Source organism: Ambystoma mexicanum, chromosome 6p (genome assembly GCF_040938575.1).
Source record: "Ambystoma mexicanum isolate Mex_15411 chromosome 6p, UKY_AmexF1_1, whole genome shotgun sequence".
Lineage (NCBI taxonomy): Eukaryota > Metazoa > Chordata > Amphibia > Caudata > Ambystomatidae > Ambystoma > Ambystoma mexicanum.
Window position 1 is genome coordinate 187531095 of NC_090935.1, and position 14765 is coordinate 187545859.

The following is a 14765-nucleotide window of genomic DNA, read 5'->3' on the forward strand; positions in this document are numbered from 1 at the left end:
TGAATGAGGAGTTCACCATCCTGATAAACAAGGGTGTGAAGATCTCCTTTTTTCCAGGATTATGTTTGGAGGGAGGATGCTTTCTGCACAGGAGGTTGGTTTCATGGAAGCCAATACCTTCAGCATCTCCTCTGTGCTGCTGGGCTGAAATTCAAAGTTGTCCTGATTGCTTAGTGGTTTTATCGGGTGAGTATGATTTGCTGGCCTGGTGATGTGGCCTGTGTTAGGGAGAATTTTCATAAATGTGGTAAGAACCTTAGAGACCCCCAGCAACTTTGCTGGATTTTGAGGACTTGATTTTGTTTTGCCGAGTGTGAGCCTTATTTCCCACTCTCTTTTGTATTTCAATGTGTTTTACTCTTGTGTTGTTTGATTATGGAGTTTTAGACAGCTCCATAGGCATCATCTTTTCATGTGTGTTACACAGCACCCTCAGTGCAGTGACAGAGGGAAGCTTTTTAGGCTGTCCCAATGTTTAAAAACCTTCTCTGGGATAAACTGTTTCCCAGAGAATGTAAGGTTAAATTGACTTTACTAGTCTTTTTAAATTCCTAGACTCAGCCCACACTATCTTATAATAGAGTGCTGGAGGGGTTACCTAGTATCCCCTATGTCTAGAAACTCATGTAGCAGTCAGATGCTACCCTTTTCCTTTCGAAATGGCTGGTGGCAGTGGTTTTACAAAGAACTACCATGATTTTTCCGGACCGCGAACTAAGGTAGCTAAACATTGCGGGAGCCATGTTTTTCAAGATGGTGCCTAGGCTCCCTTTGTTTAAAAACGTCCTGGTCTACTTTTTTCACCATTTCTTTTTGGAAAGGTCATTCTAGAGTTTGTCTATGCACGCCAAGCCAGGTTTGGTCCCTTTGTTTCTCTGCCTTTAGTGGGCTTCAGGCTGAAGACCGCCTCTGGTGCCTGAGTGTCTGTGGTGGGCAGGAAAAGAGGGAGGTGCCCGAAACTCCCTGTGCTTAGTCTCCTAGGAGAGCCAAATGCACTCTGGCAAGATTGGCTGGCTGACTGTCTGGCAAGGACAGCCACCCTGCTGGGTGAGTGGCAGCTAGGCTGTAATGAATGGGGGAAAACTATTTAAAAGGCAAGTCTCTCTGGCTTGGAAGGCAGAGTCGACCACTGGAATGAAAGAATCGAAGATGGGCTGGAAGAGAACAGCTGCTGCAACTACTGGACCGTTTGCCCGGTGGAGCCCTGCTGCAGGTCCGAATCGCCAAATTCATCTCGACAAAGAAGCCCTTCAAGGACGACTTCTTCCTTTGAGTTGGTGGGACCAATCACCTCGTAAGCCACCTGGATAACATTCTCGGAGCTGGTTAGGATTAAACAGGGGGAAGGACACCAGCTTGTATGCCTGAAGAACAGCAACCGGAATCAAAGATTTGCCAATTTGCCAGCATTGTGACCCGTCCCTGTGCAGTGAAGGAGTCCCCCGATGTCCTCCCTCTTGTCCCCACGACTGAGGCTCAGGAAGAACGAGATCTGCAGAAACGGCCAGGAACAGAAGTGTTCAGCTGCATCTTTTTCTTCAATATAAGGTATTGTGAAAACCCGACTGAGAGAACGTACCTCTCATCGCAAACGTTTGTGGAACTTTGGCAACTTGCAGGCCTAGTCAGCTTGTGACCCGACATATGAACCTTTCTTCCATGAACTACTTCTAAGAACCGTGGCAAAGACTTTTCCGTTTTAAATACCAGAACCGTTTTTACTTATACAAGACACTAGCCCATTGAGTTTGGCCTTCCTATTGCATTGAATCAACTCCTCTGATGAACTCAAACTAGTTGCACTATTTTAGAGTAACTTTAATATTTGTTTTATTCACCTATTGCCTTTTTGCTCCTACTTCAATGCTATTTTGCTCGTACTTCAAGGGAGCTCAACTGCTTAGTAATCAGTACTGTAGCATAATTTTTGTGTGATATTGGTTGCCTCATTTAGTGAATGCTTAATACATGATTGTGAAATACATTAATAAGTGTTTTTACCAAGAAACCTTGAGTATAAGTGTCTATCTGAATACTCTTCCTTGTAGACCTTTGTGTAACACCCTTACAAGCTCACATTCCCTCTTGAGATAAGCCTGGCTGCTCAGCTCTCTACCAAAAACTGTGTGGTACAGACTTATACCAAAGGTTGGTCTTGCTTACACCTGTAGTCCTAGTTGTGTGCAGTGGTGCCAAAGGGTACTGCATACAAAGTCTGCCTAACAGGCCGCACTGCTTGTACTGTTTCTATGGCTTTCTTTATTTTGTTTGTGAAGGCCTCTTGAATTTTTTCGCAATCTTCCTGTGATGGTACAATTGGTGGGGTTAAGGACTTAGGTTTCTCCACTTATTTAAAAATTTCAAACAGTTTATTGGTTCAATTTGATGCCAATAAGATCTGGTCATTGAAAAAAATATTGCTTTTATGATGCAATTTTTGTATTGCTTCTCTATACGCTTGCATTTATCCTTGTTGGTCCGAGAGGATGTTTTCTGTCATATAGCCTCTTTCATTCTCTTTTCTCTTTTCAGCTCCACTAGTTCAGTATTAAACCACTTTTGATGTTTTTATTAGCTCTGACCAGCTTGTTCTTGTTGGGTGCCACCTGATATACCAGTTCTTGAAAGTGTGAGTCGTATTTAAGAACAATGTCCTCACATGTATCGTCCCTGAACTCTCCTCCAGGATAGTTTTGAGACATTGCTCAAATAGAGCGGTGGTTATTTTCTTATAGTTCCTGTTCTGAACTTTTTTTTATGTTTGTTACTATTTTTCAATTGTGAAAAGGATACTTTGAAGTGATCTGTCCATATGCAAGGAGTGGTCTTTTCCATTCGGGCCGCTATGTTGTGGGTAATTACCCAGTCCTGTTGGTTCCCATTAGCAGTGGTGCGGTCTGAGTTAAGTACCATGAACTCAATATTATTTAATGCCTTTTCCAGGTCAATTGCCTCTTTAACCTCTGAGTTTCCCCTCCACCTATTGAAGTCTCCCAGTACTAACGTCGCTGTGTTAATACCTTTGAGGTGGGTAAGCTGTTGGATAATTTCATCATTTAAGTCCGTTGTTAGTGAGTGTTGTCTATAAATCACAAACACATTGTTACAACTATTATTGGTCGGTGTGTGTTTAAGGTGAATTACTTCACATCCTTGGCAATATATCATAGATGGGAACATGTGGATAGAATCCCTAAATATGACTGCCACGCCAACCCCAATCCCTGTTTCTCTGTTTTTATGGAAAATGGTGTAGCCCTTGAGTACTGCCTTCTGGGTTGACGGGCCACTAGAGTCTTGGAGCCAGGTTTCTGTCAGGCATAGCATGTCTAAGTCATCCTCAATGATTAGGTCATAAAAACATTGAGCATGTTTGTTCATGGATCGAGTATTCAGTAAATGTTATTTGCTTTACTGGCAGGACTTTCCCATAATATTGGGTTAATATCTTTCCTCTTCTTGTGTCTTCAATAGGTGTATTGGTGTATTTTAAAGAGATTGACCAGGGTTTGAGTTTCTGATTATGGTAAAACATGTGCAGGGTCCTGAGCCTGTAATCTCTTTCCTTCCATGCCGTTCTGTACTGCCTGCTGCACGGCCGCTATGGGTTTCTGGTACTGCAGGTCATGTAACACCATCCTGTCATTTATAAGGCCCATTTTTACCTCAGAAGGGGAAATCCTCTGTCCAAAACGGGATTAGCTCCCTGGGTCGCCTCCAATGCCGAGGACGGCGAGGACCGGTGAAGACTGGCTTTGCTCAGAAATGTTGGAGGTGTCAGGACTTGGGGCTGCCTGTGTTAACGGGCAGAGGTCAGTGGCATTGGTGGGAAGTGTCAGGACTTGATGGAGCTGCCTGGGGTTAAGGGCGAGGTATGTGGGGGTAGTGGGATGTGTCAGAACTTGAGAGAGCTGCCTGAGTGTCAGGAATCGAGGGTGGAAGATGTGGGATCGATGGGCGCTCTAGTCCTCACCCATCATGGCTGCCTCCACTATAAATCTAGGCCCCGCCTCCAGCTCGGCGCGTTGTATCTGTGTATTGCCTACACTTCTACCAGCGCTGAGAGTTGCTCGTAACTTTCTTTCCGAGTTTTCCTTCACGCTCTCTTTTTCGGCATGAGCTTGTTTTTTCTCCTTCTGTCCGCTCTGTGTTTTTGTCTACGTGGTTTTCGTAACCGACTATCTGAGTTCTGCCTTTCTCTACTCGCGATCCCTTTCGCGCTCCGCTCCTTGCTTACCTCTCTGTTTACTTTTTCTCCGCTTGCAAAACCCTTCGCACTCTGCTCCTCGCTCTGCCTTCCTGATACCTTTTTCTCCGCTCGCGATCCCTTTCGCGCTCCGCTCCTTGCTTACCTCTCTGTTTACTTTTTCATCGCTTGCGAAACCCTTCGCACTCTGCTCCTCGCTTGGCCTTCCTGATACCTTTTTCTCCGCTCGCGATCCCTTTCGCGCTCCGCCCCTTGCTTACCTTTCTGTTTACTTTTTCTCCGCTTGCGAAACCCTTCGCACTCTGCTCCTCGCTCGGCCTTCCTGATACCTTTTTCTCCGCTCGTGAACCCTTTCGCGCGCCGCTCCTTGCTTACCTTTCTGTTTACTTTTTCCCCGCTTGCCAAAACCCTTCGCACTCTGCTCCTCGCTCTGCCTTCCTGAAACCTTTCTCTGCTCGCGATCCCTTTCGCATACCGCTCCTCTCTTAGCCTTCCAGTTAACCAGTTCTCTGCCAGCGAAACCTTTCGCACTCTACTTCTCGTTGTTACCTTCCTGTGCCTTATACCGCTTGCGGCTCCTATCAGTTTCTGTATCCGAGGCATCTGGCACTCCAGACATTCTACAGTGTCCTGACTTTGGAGAAAGCCCTCGCTTTTCGATCCATCATTCCTGAATCTTCATCATTTCAGCCTGGGAGTACCTGCCTTATACCTTGCCTTAGGAACCACTCCTTACCTTGCCTGCAGATCTTCATTCAAGGGTTTTTTCTGCCGTTCTGGCTTTTTCCCTTGGGCACCGAGGCTGGCCCACTGGGAGCCCCCCACGGCAGGTTTCCACTACTGCCAAGGTGGCCTCCGGAGGGGCCAGACCTTACTTGCACGATAAGAAGGTTAGAACACCTAAGGATCTTATCTCTACCAAGAAGAAGGAACGTCCCCGAATCCGGACTACGGTAAAGGACTCAGTATCAGAAGATTCAGGTGAGGAGAAGGGGGAGGTGGAGCCGAAGTCTGACACTGAGGTAATGGACATATGTCAGTTGGGGTTGTTGGAGGTGTCAGGACTTGAGGAAGCCTGCCTGGGGTAATGGGTGGAGGTCAGTGGGGGTAGTGGGAGATGTCAGGACCTTAGGGGGCTGCCTGGGGTAATGGGCATAGGTGAGTGGGGGTAGTGGGGTGGTGGCGGACTAGCATGGGGATTGAGGAGGCTGAGGGAGAGGTCAATGGGGAAACTGGGGGGCAGGACTTGAACGGACTGCTAGGGGTAATGGGCAGAAGTCAGTGGGGTAGTGGGAGATGTCCGCATTTGCGGGGGCTGTCTGGGGTAATGAGCAGAGGTCAGTGGGGGTAGTGAGAGTGTCAGGATGTGAGGGGGCTGCCTTTTGGAAATGTGCAGAGGTCAGTGGTGGTAGTAGGAGGTATCAGGCCTTGAGTGGGCTGCCTGGATTAATGGGCGTAGCTCAGTGGGGGTAGTGGGATGGCAGCAGACTAGCAGGTGGCTTGAGGGAGTTGAGGCAGAGGTCATTGGGGGTACTGGGAGGTGCCAGGACTTGAGGAGACTGTCTGGGGTAATGGAGAGAGGTTAGTGGGGGTAGTGGGAGTGTCAGGACTTGAGGGGGCTGCCTTTGGGTAATGAACAGAGGTCAGCAGGGGTAGTAGGAGGTGTCAGGACTTGAGGGTGCTGCCTTTGGGTAATGAGCAGTGGTCAGTGGGGGTAGTGTGTGGTGTCAGGACTAGAGGGGGCTGCCTGTGGTAATGGGCGAAGGTGAGTGGGGTAGTGGGAAGTGTCAGGATTGAGGGGGCTGTCTGGGGTAATGGGTGGAGGTCAGTGGGTGTAGTGCGAGGATGGAAGACTAGCTAGGTTGTTGAGGGGTTAGGGTGGAGGTCAGTGGGGGTATTGGGAGGTGTAAGGACTTGCAGTGGCTGCTTGGCGTAATGGGACAGAAGTCATTGTGGGTAGTGGGAGTTGTGAGGACATGACGGGTCTGCCTGGGATAATGGGCAGATGTCATTGGGCTAGTGAGAGTTGTCAGAACTTGAGGGGGCTGCCTGGGGTAATTGGTGGAGGTCTGTTGGGATAGTGCGAGGACGGAAAACTAGCAGGGTCCTTGAGGGGTCAGTATGGAGGTCAGTGGGGTTATTGGGAGGTATAAGGACTTGCAGTGACTGCCTGGGGAAATGGGACAGAGGTCAGTGGGGGTAGAGCGAGGAAGGAAGACTATGAAGGTCCTTGAGGGGTTATGGTGGACATCAGTGGGGCTAGATGGAAGTGTAAGTACTTGCGTTGGCTGCCTGGGGTAATGGGACAGAGGTCAGTGGTGGTCGTGGGAGGTATCAGGACTTGAGGGTGCTGCCTGTGGTAATGGGCAGAGGTTAGTGGGGGTAGTGGGAGCATCAGGACTTGAGGGGGCTGCCTTTGTGTAATGGGCAGTTGTCACTGGGGGAAGAGAGAGGTGTCAGGACTTGAGTGGGCTGCCTGTGGTAATTGGCAGAGGTCAATGGGGGTAGTGGGAGGTGTCAGGACTTGAGGGGGTTGCCTGTAGTAATGGGCGAAGGTGACTGAGGGTAGTGTGAGGATGGAAGGCTAGCAGGGACCTTGAGGGGGTTAGGGTGGAGGTCAGTGGGTGTAGTGGGAGGTGTAAGGACTTGCAGTGGCTGCCTGGCGGAATGGGACAGAGGTCATTGGGGTAGTGGGAGGTGTCAGGACATGAGGGGCTGGCTGTGGTAATGGGCAGATGTCATTGGGGGTAGTGAGAGGTGTCAGGACTTGAAGCGGCTGCCTGGGGTAATGGGTAGAGGTCAGTGGCGGTAGTGCAAGGACGGAAGACTAGCAGGGTCCTTGAGGGGGTTGGGGTAGTGAGAGGTGTAAGGACTTGTGGTGGCTTCCTGGGGTAATGGGACAGAGGTCAGTGAGGGTAGTGGGAGGTATCAGGACTTGAGGGGGCTGCCTGGGGTAATGGGCAGATGTCACTGGTGGTAGTGAGAGGTGCCAGGACTTGAAGGGACTGCCAGGGGTAATGGGCAGAAGTCAGTGGTGGTAGTGGGAGATGTCAGTACTTGAGGGGGCTGCCTGGGGTAATGAGCAGCGATCAGTTCGTGTAGTGGGAGTGCCAGATCTTGAGGGGACTGCCTTTGGGTAATGGGCAGAGGTCAGTGGGAGTAGTAGAAGGTGTCAGAACTTGAGTGGGTGGCCTGGTGTAATGGGCGGAGGTCAGTGGGGTAGTGGGAGTTGTCATGACTTGAGGTGGCTGCCTGTGGAAATGGGTGAAGGTCAGTGGGAGTAGTGGGAAGTGTTAGGACTTGAGGGGGCTGCCTTGGGGTAATAGGCGGAGGTCAGTGCAGGTAGAGCCAGGACAGCAAACTACCAGGGGCCTTGGGTGGGTCAGGGCAGAGGCATGAGGGGGCAGTCAGGGGTGTAAATACTTAAAGAGGCTGCCTGGGGTAATGGGACAGAGGTCAGCAGGGCTAATGGGAGGTGTCAGGAATTGGGGCTGTCTGGGTTAACGGGCAGAGGTCAGTGGAATTGATGGGTGGTGTCAGGGCTTGAGGGTACTGCCTTCTGGGTTGACGGGCCACTAGAGTCTTGGAGCCAGGTTTCGGTCAGGCATAGCATGGCTAAGTCATCCTCAATGATTAGGTCATAAAAACATTGAGCATGTTTGTTCATGGATCGAGTATTCAGTAAATGTTATTTGCTTTACTGGCAGGACTTTCCCATAATATTGGGTTAATATCTTTCTTCTTCTTGTGTCTTCAATAGGTGTATTGGTGTATTTTAAAGAGATTGACCAGGGTTTGAGTTTCTGAGTATGGTAAAACATGTGCAGGGTCCTGAGCCTGTAATCTCTTTCCTTCCATGCCGTTCTGTACTGCCTGCTGCACCGCCACCATGGGTTTCTGGTACAGCAGGTCATGTAACACCATCCTGTCATTTATAAGGCCCATTTTTACCTCAGAAGGGGAAAACCTCTGTCCAAAACGGGATTAGCTCCGTGGGTCGCCTCCAATGCCGAGGACGGCGAGGACCGGTGAAGACTGGCTTGGCTCAGAAATGTTGGAGGTGTCAGGACTTGTGGCTGCCTGTGTTAACGGGCAGAGGTCAGTGGCATTGGTGGGCAGTGTCAGGACTTGAGGGGGCTGCCTGGGGTTAAGGGCAAGGTATGTGGGGGTAGTGGGATGTGTCAGAACTTGAGAGAGCTGCCTGGGGTAATGGACATATGTCAGTTGGGGTTGTTGGAGGTGTCAGGACTTGAGGAAGGCTGCCTGGGGTAATGGGTGGAGGTCAGTGCGGGTAGTGGGAGATGTCATGACCTTAGGGGGCTGCCTGGGGTAATGGGCGTAGGTGAGTGGGGGTAGTGGGGTGGCGGCGGACTAGCACAGGGATTGAGGAGGCTGAGGGAGAGGTCAATGGGGGAACTGGGGGGGGCAGGACTTGAACGGACTGCTAGGGGTAATGGGCAGAAGTCAGTGGGGTAGTGGGAGATGTCTGCATTTGAGGGGGCTGTCTGGGGTAATGAGCAGAGGTCAGTGGGGGTAGTGAGAGTGTCAGGACGTGAGGGTACTGCCTTTGGGAAATGTGCAGAGGTCAGTGGTGGTAGTAGGAGGTGTCAGGACTTGAGTGGGCTGCCTGGATTAATGGGTGGAGCTCAGTGGGGGTAGTGGGATGGCAGCAGACTAGCAGGTGGCTTGAGGGAGTTGAGGCAGAGGTCAGTGGGGGTACTGGGAGGTGCCAGGACTTGAAAGGACTGCCTGGGGTAATGGCTGGAGGTCAGTGGGGGTAGTGGGAGGTGTCAGGACTTGAGGGTGATGCCTGTGGTAATGGGAGAGGGTGAGTGGGGGTAGTGGGAAGTGTGAGAACTTGATGGGGCTGCCTTGGGTAATGGGTGAAGGTCAATCGGGGTAGTCTTAGGACGGAAGTCCAGCAGGGTCCTTGAGGTCTTTAGGGTGAAGGTCAGTGGGGGTAGTGGGAGGTGTAAGGGCTTGCGGTGGCTGCCTGGGGTAATGGGACAGAGTACAGTCGGGTAGTGGGAAGTTTCATTACTTGAGGGGGCTCCCTGGTTTAATGAGCAGAGGTCAGTGGGGGCAGTGGGAGTGTCAGGACTTGAGGGGGCTGCCTTTGGGTAATGGGCAGCAGTCAGTGAGGGTAGTGTGAGGTGTCAGGACTTGAGGGGGCTGTCTGTGGTAATGGACGAATGTGAGTGGGGTAGTGGGAAGTGTGAGGACTTGAGGAGGCTGCCTGTGGTAATGGGCGGAGGCCAGTGTGGGTAGTGCGAGGACGGCAGACTAGCAGGGGACTTGAGAAGGTTAGGGTGGAGGTCAGTTGGGGTAGTGGGAGGTGTAAGGACTTGAGAGTGCTGTCTGGATTACTGGACAGAGGTCAGTGGTGGTGGTGGGAGGTATCAAGATTTCAGGGGGCTAGCTGGGGTAGTGGGCAGAGATCTGTGGGAATAGTGGGCTGTGTCATTTTTAAATATAGATCGTGACTTGTCAGCTTTTGTTATAAGATTGTGAGGAACTTTAAGGTGGAACATTTTTTGTAACATACATTTTTTGGATTTCTTTATAGTGACTAGGTTAATACTGGTAGATATAGTGTTAGCTTCATTAGTAGGTCTGCTTTTCTTTGTACATGTGTTATTACTTTTAGTTTCTAGAACAGCAGCCTTACCTTTTTTATTCGTGGCTGGTTTAATTGTGTTGAGTGAGGTTACCAGCTCTTTCATTTTAATGTTTGCTATACATTGTTTTAGAGGTAGATGACCATATGTCTTGTTTTTATTCATATCAGCTCTATGTTTTCTTTCTTTTCTACTGAGTTGTTTTTTGGTAGATATTTTGTTGGGTCTGTTGGGAAAAAGAAAGTTTGGGTTTGAAAGTTGTGGAATGTATATGCATGTATGAATGTGTGGGTGTGGTTGTAGAGATGAATAGAGTGCTGTATGAATGTGAAGTGGCATAATAGGTGTGGGTGTGAAGGTTGGAAGATTAAGAGTCTGTAGAGGTGTGATGAGCTTGGGTTAGTGAGGAGAGGAGTGGTGGTCTGATTGAATAAGTAGGGACCTTATGATGTTTTGAGGAAAACATTGGGTGTTGTAATGGTGGTGTTCTAATGAGAATCGAAAGAGTGTGCATGGTGCAATATAATGATTTAATATGAAATAAATGTTGATTTGATAAGAATACTCTGGGCTAATATATATGAAAGTATATTTTTGCAATTACAGAAATATACATGGCACATTAATATACTTTGTGGGATATTTTGACCCATTCCAATGTGCCCCCACTGCATCACTGTACTGAAATGGTAAAAGAAACAACCCAAAATGACCGTGCTGACTCTGGTGCATGCCAACATCTTTAAAACTGCATTTGGGTCACATCCATTTCAGGTGGGGTAAAACAAGAGCAGGAATGTGCCAGTGTGTTCTGCAACATTCAACATGGAGCAAATGAGCAAAGGAAAGAAACAGCAGTACTTTGTTGTAAACGCAAAATGACTCTGTAAAATGTCAGCTTTTCAACCATAAAAAGTGCTGTTTTGGTGCTACATCCATTCATTTCTACAGAATCATTGAGATTAAAAGGGTCTTGCAATGCCCGGGATCATCGAGTGTTGCTCAGAGAAACCGGGCCTCATTGACTGACAGCTCCTGGCAACATTATCTTTGTTAAAGCAAACCAGGGACTGTGCTTTCATTTTTCCACAGGAAACGCAGCTAAAACTTTGCAACAAGTATCAGAATCAGCTGTGCAGAGAGAAACTCTAAACAAAAGCATGATGCATGTATCCAGGCTGCAAACAACTCCAGCACTCAAGGGCAGAAATAATGATGCTGAATAAAATGTGTATTTGCTGCAGATACAAATCAGATTTAAAGAAATACGTTTAATGTGCTTTTTCAGGAATGAAGAGAAAAATTGCTTGTGTAAAGTATATTTTGTGTAAAGGCTTAATTCATTAAGAATGTCAAAGGATTGCTAATGTTAAAAGAAATCCACCTATAAACTGTGTTTAATTATATATGTTTAATGAAAGATTCAACTATATTAAAAACAACCTGGCTTTGACAGTTCTTAGCCTGAGAAAGGCTGACACCTCCACTGCTGGCAGGAAAGGCTAATTGCTGCTGGGAGGCCTCACATACTCATGACAAAGGGACGTCATTAGACATCAGTCTGTGCCCCAGGCAACGACAATAGCAGGCTTGGGCACTCACCCATCCAGGGCAGGGGCAGGAAGCTCCATTCTCCAGGGAGAGGCCCTTTATTCAACTTCAAAGGATTTGCCATTTGCTCACAATTGGGAAGGAAGAAAAAAAAAGGGACATGTGACTTTTGGGCTTATTTTGTCACTGAACCTCAAAACATTTAACTTGGCATCAAGAATAAGAAAAAGAGTGAAAAGTACATACATCTAAATCTGAATGTATGCTATCCATTTGAAAACTTGGTAGAATCGTGTACTGCGTAAGGAACAGAAGTTATAAAGAATGACCAATTGCACAGAAATTATTAATGTTGCAAATATAATATTGTGTACCCATATTCTAGGGGTAATTGTGCCTATATGTACAGAATTGGGAAATGTTAGGCCAAACCTTTCGTGGTTAAAATTGCCAAAATTCAACAGAAAGACTAAACCAGGTCCCACCGACTTGAGAGTTGGATTGGAAGGTGACCCACAAAATATGTAATTTATGTATCTGATTTTCTAGGAGGGCAGAAATACATAAATATGTATTTGTGGGAAAGTTAGATTTTGGTCCCAATAACTATGGGAGGTTTCCAGGTCATCTCATAAAACATGACAACACTTTCTGTCATCCAACCAGCAAAGAGCAAGGCGGGAACTGTGATCTTGCCCAATCATAGCCTTGTGTGTGTGGGTAGTAAGTCTGCTCCTACCATAAACTTGAGTGATGTCATTTTGCATGATAAATAAGGGAACCTCACAACACACAAAACCACTGATTCCAGACTCCATCCTGATTTTCTGTGTGGTGCCCTGTTCCTGAATTCACCATCTTTGTTCCTGATCCCGATTTCTTTGCAAAGCCAAGGCCTCTGCGTTGCTGTACTGATTTTCAGCTAGGCCAAAATTCTGAAACCATCCCAAAACCTAAGGGAAGCAATTTGATCCAGTCTGGCTTTCTACCATTAATGCTTGCCTGCTGAAACTCACCATCCCACTGATCTCTGGTCTCCAGTAGCCAGTGCAGTAACCAGTGCAGATCAGTCTGAGGTGCCAGTCCAGGTGACCAGAACCGCCCTGCTGATCCAATTCTGCCAGATGTGCCCTACTGTCCATTAGACCCAATCCGTGTGATGACCAGAGCCCCAGACGGTCCAAAATTTTAAATTACTGTGGACTGTAAGTATTAATAGGAATCATAGTAAAACAATTTTGGCTTGCCATCTTCTATCCCAATCTCTCAACCATCCTATCTTTACCTTAAGAACCTTTCCTTTAATACTGTCCGAATCATTCTTGCAATGCTGTTTGTGATTCTGAGTGTTAGCGCTGATTTTCTAATTTTTGTTTTACCAGACCATAAGCCATTAGTGCTTTTGATTAAATAAAGTAATTCCCATAAAGAAAACGGGGTATCCGCCACATGTAGGGTTACAAGCGCCTGTGTAACTGTGGAGATTCACAAGTGGCATTCTCTTTTTCTTGGCCATTAAATCTAGTTAAGTAAAATTAACCTGTCATTTTAAAACCGATTTTCTGCTTTTCTCTGTTATATTTTACTAAAAACACTGCCTCTCATTCAACATTGCATAACTTCCTCAATTTAATAGCTAGAGACTTCATTTCAACTCTAACTTAAACATTAGACCTGTAGCTACATCCCAACACATAAACAAATAGTGTATTTCACCTGTTTTTCCTAAAAACCGTTCAGTGAATTTTGGGCATAAGTTTACACGTGTGATTTTCAATTGCAATTATTTCCAAACTTCCATTAGGATTCAAAGTGTTTAATCTTGCTCAAACTATAGCTAATGAGTGTTAGCATCTTTTCAGTGTTGCTCCCATAGGAATTTATAATGATTTAAGGATTTTTGCAACCTTTCATTGTTTTGCTCATCCATTTTCGAATGTCATTTTAAAAGTGTCAGATTTCCAAACCGTTTTTCGCCCTTGTTTGGGGGAGGGAAGGTTATCTTTAAATTCTGTTGACTGTTCCTTATTCATGAACACCTGCAGTTTACTTACATCTGTGTAGAATTGCTTAATTGTGAGTTGAGAAATTTACAGGGGGAAATCTTAACTTAAGCTCTATCTTTCAAACAAGCCAAAACTGTTCTTTTCTCTGTGTTTTACATTCTGTGTTGCTTTAAGTGAATTCAACTGCCTTACCTACTTTCTTATTTGTATTGTTACCACATTGGTGATTGCTGTCCCATATATTAAAACATATGTTTGATTTGAATTTTAAATAAATAAATAAATATTACCTTTACCAACCAGCCTGATTCCTGGTCCATTGTGATCTGGGGGTATTTTGAGAAGGGGTGTGATATGAGTGGTGTATCACTCAGAATATAGAACCTATAGACACAATAAAATAAGTATTTCATTAGTGCACTGCATGCTAGGCTGAGACCAAGGTGTATTGCCTGATTGAAATCCTTAACAGATTTGGGGGCTTGTGCCGTGATTTTGAGTTCGAGTTACCACCCGTGACAGTCTAACATAGCAGACTAGCCTGCAGGGTAGAGACACCTTGCTGGGTTGGTGTACTGTGCTTCACTGTACAAGCACCTCTCAAAACAAATTCTCCAAAATCAGGCCTGTTTGTAAAAGTAAAAGTAAATCAACCCTGAAATAATTCATAAAGAAATTGATATTTCCAAAATGGCAATCTCAGTAGAAATCAATATGGCTAGGGATCACCCCCTGCACACGCTTTTTGTCAGGGGTGAGTGGCCCGAACATAATGAACATGTCTGGCTGGTGGAAATCAAGGAACAGGTCACTGCCATGGACCTGGGTACATGGCAGGGCAAGGGCCCATTACACCAAGCTCTTAGTGAATTGTACATGGCCCCAAAAGTGAAAGAGGAGCAGAGTAAAAAAGCCAGAATAGCGGCCTACCTATACCTCCACATAGAAGTGATGCAGGAAAAGCATGCTGAAAACACAGTTCTGGCACAAAATCAAATGGAAGCACTAGAAAGAATCCAGACTGATCTAGACTTGGCAGGACGAAGGCTACAGAAGAGCCACGAATTAGAGACAGAATGTTACAAAATTAAAAAAAGATCTGGCTCTCCTACAGAAAGAGAATGCAGAGCAAGACACCCAAGTACAGGCACTGAAAGAGGAGTGTCAGGAAAGGGTTCACTCGCTGCAACAGAGTCAACAAAAGCTGGCACAACAATTACAGTTTAATAGAGCCTGCGCAGAGCAAGTGGTTAACCTACAAACCAAATAGAATCCTTGGAAGAGGAAAATAATAAATTAAATATTAAAGACCTCTACTCTCAAGAGGAGTTTGAGGAGCGCCAGAAATCCAATGCATTCAAAAAACAAAGGGATGACCTGGCT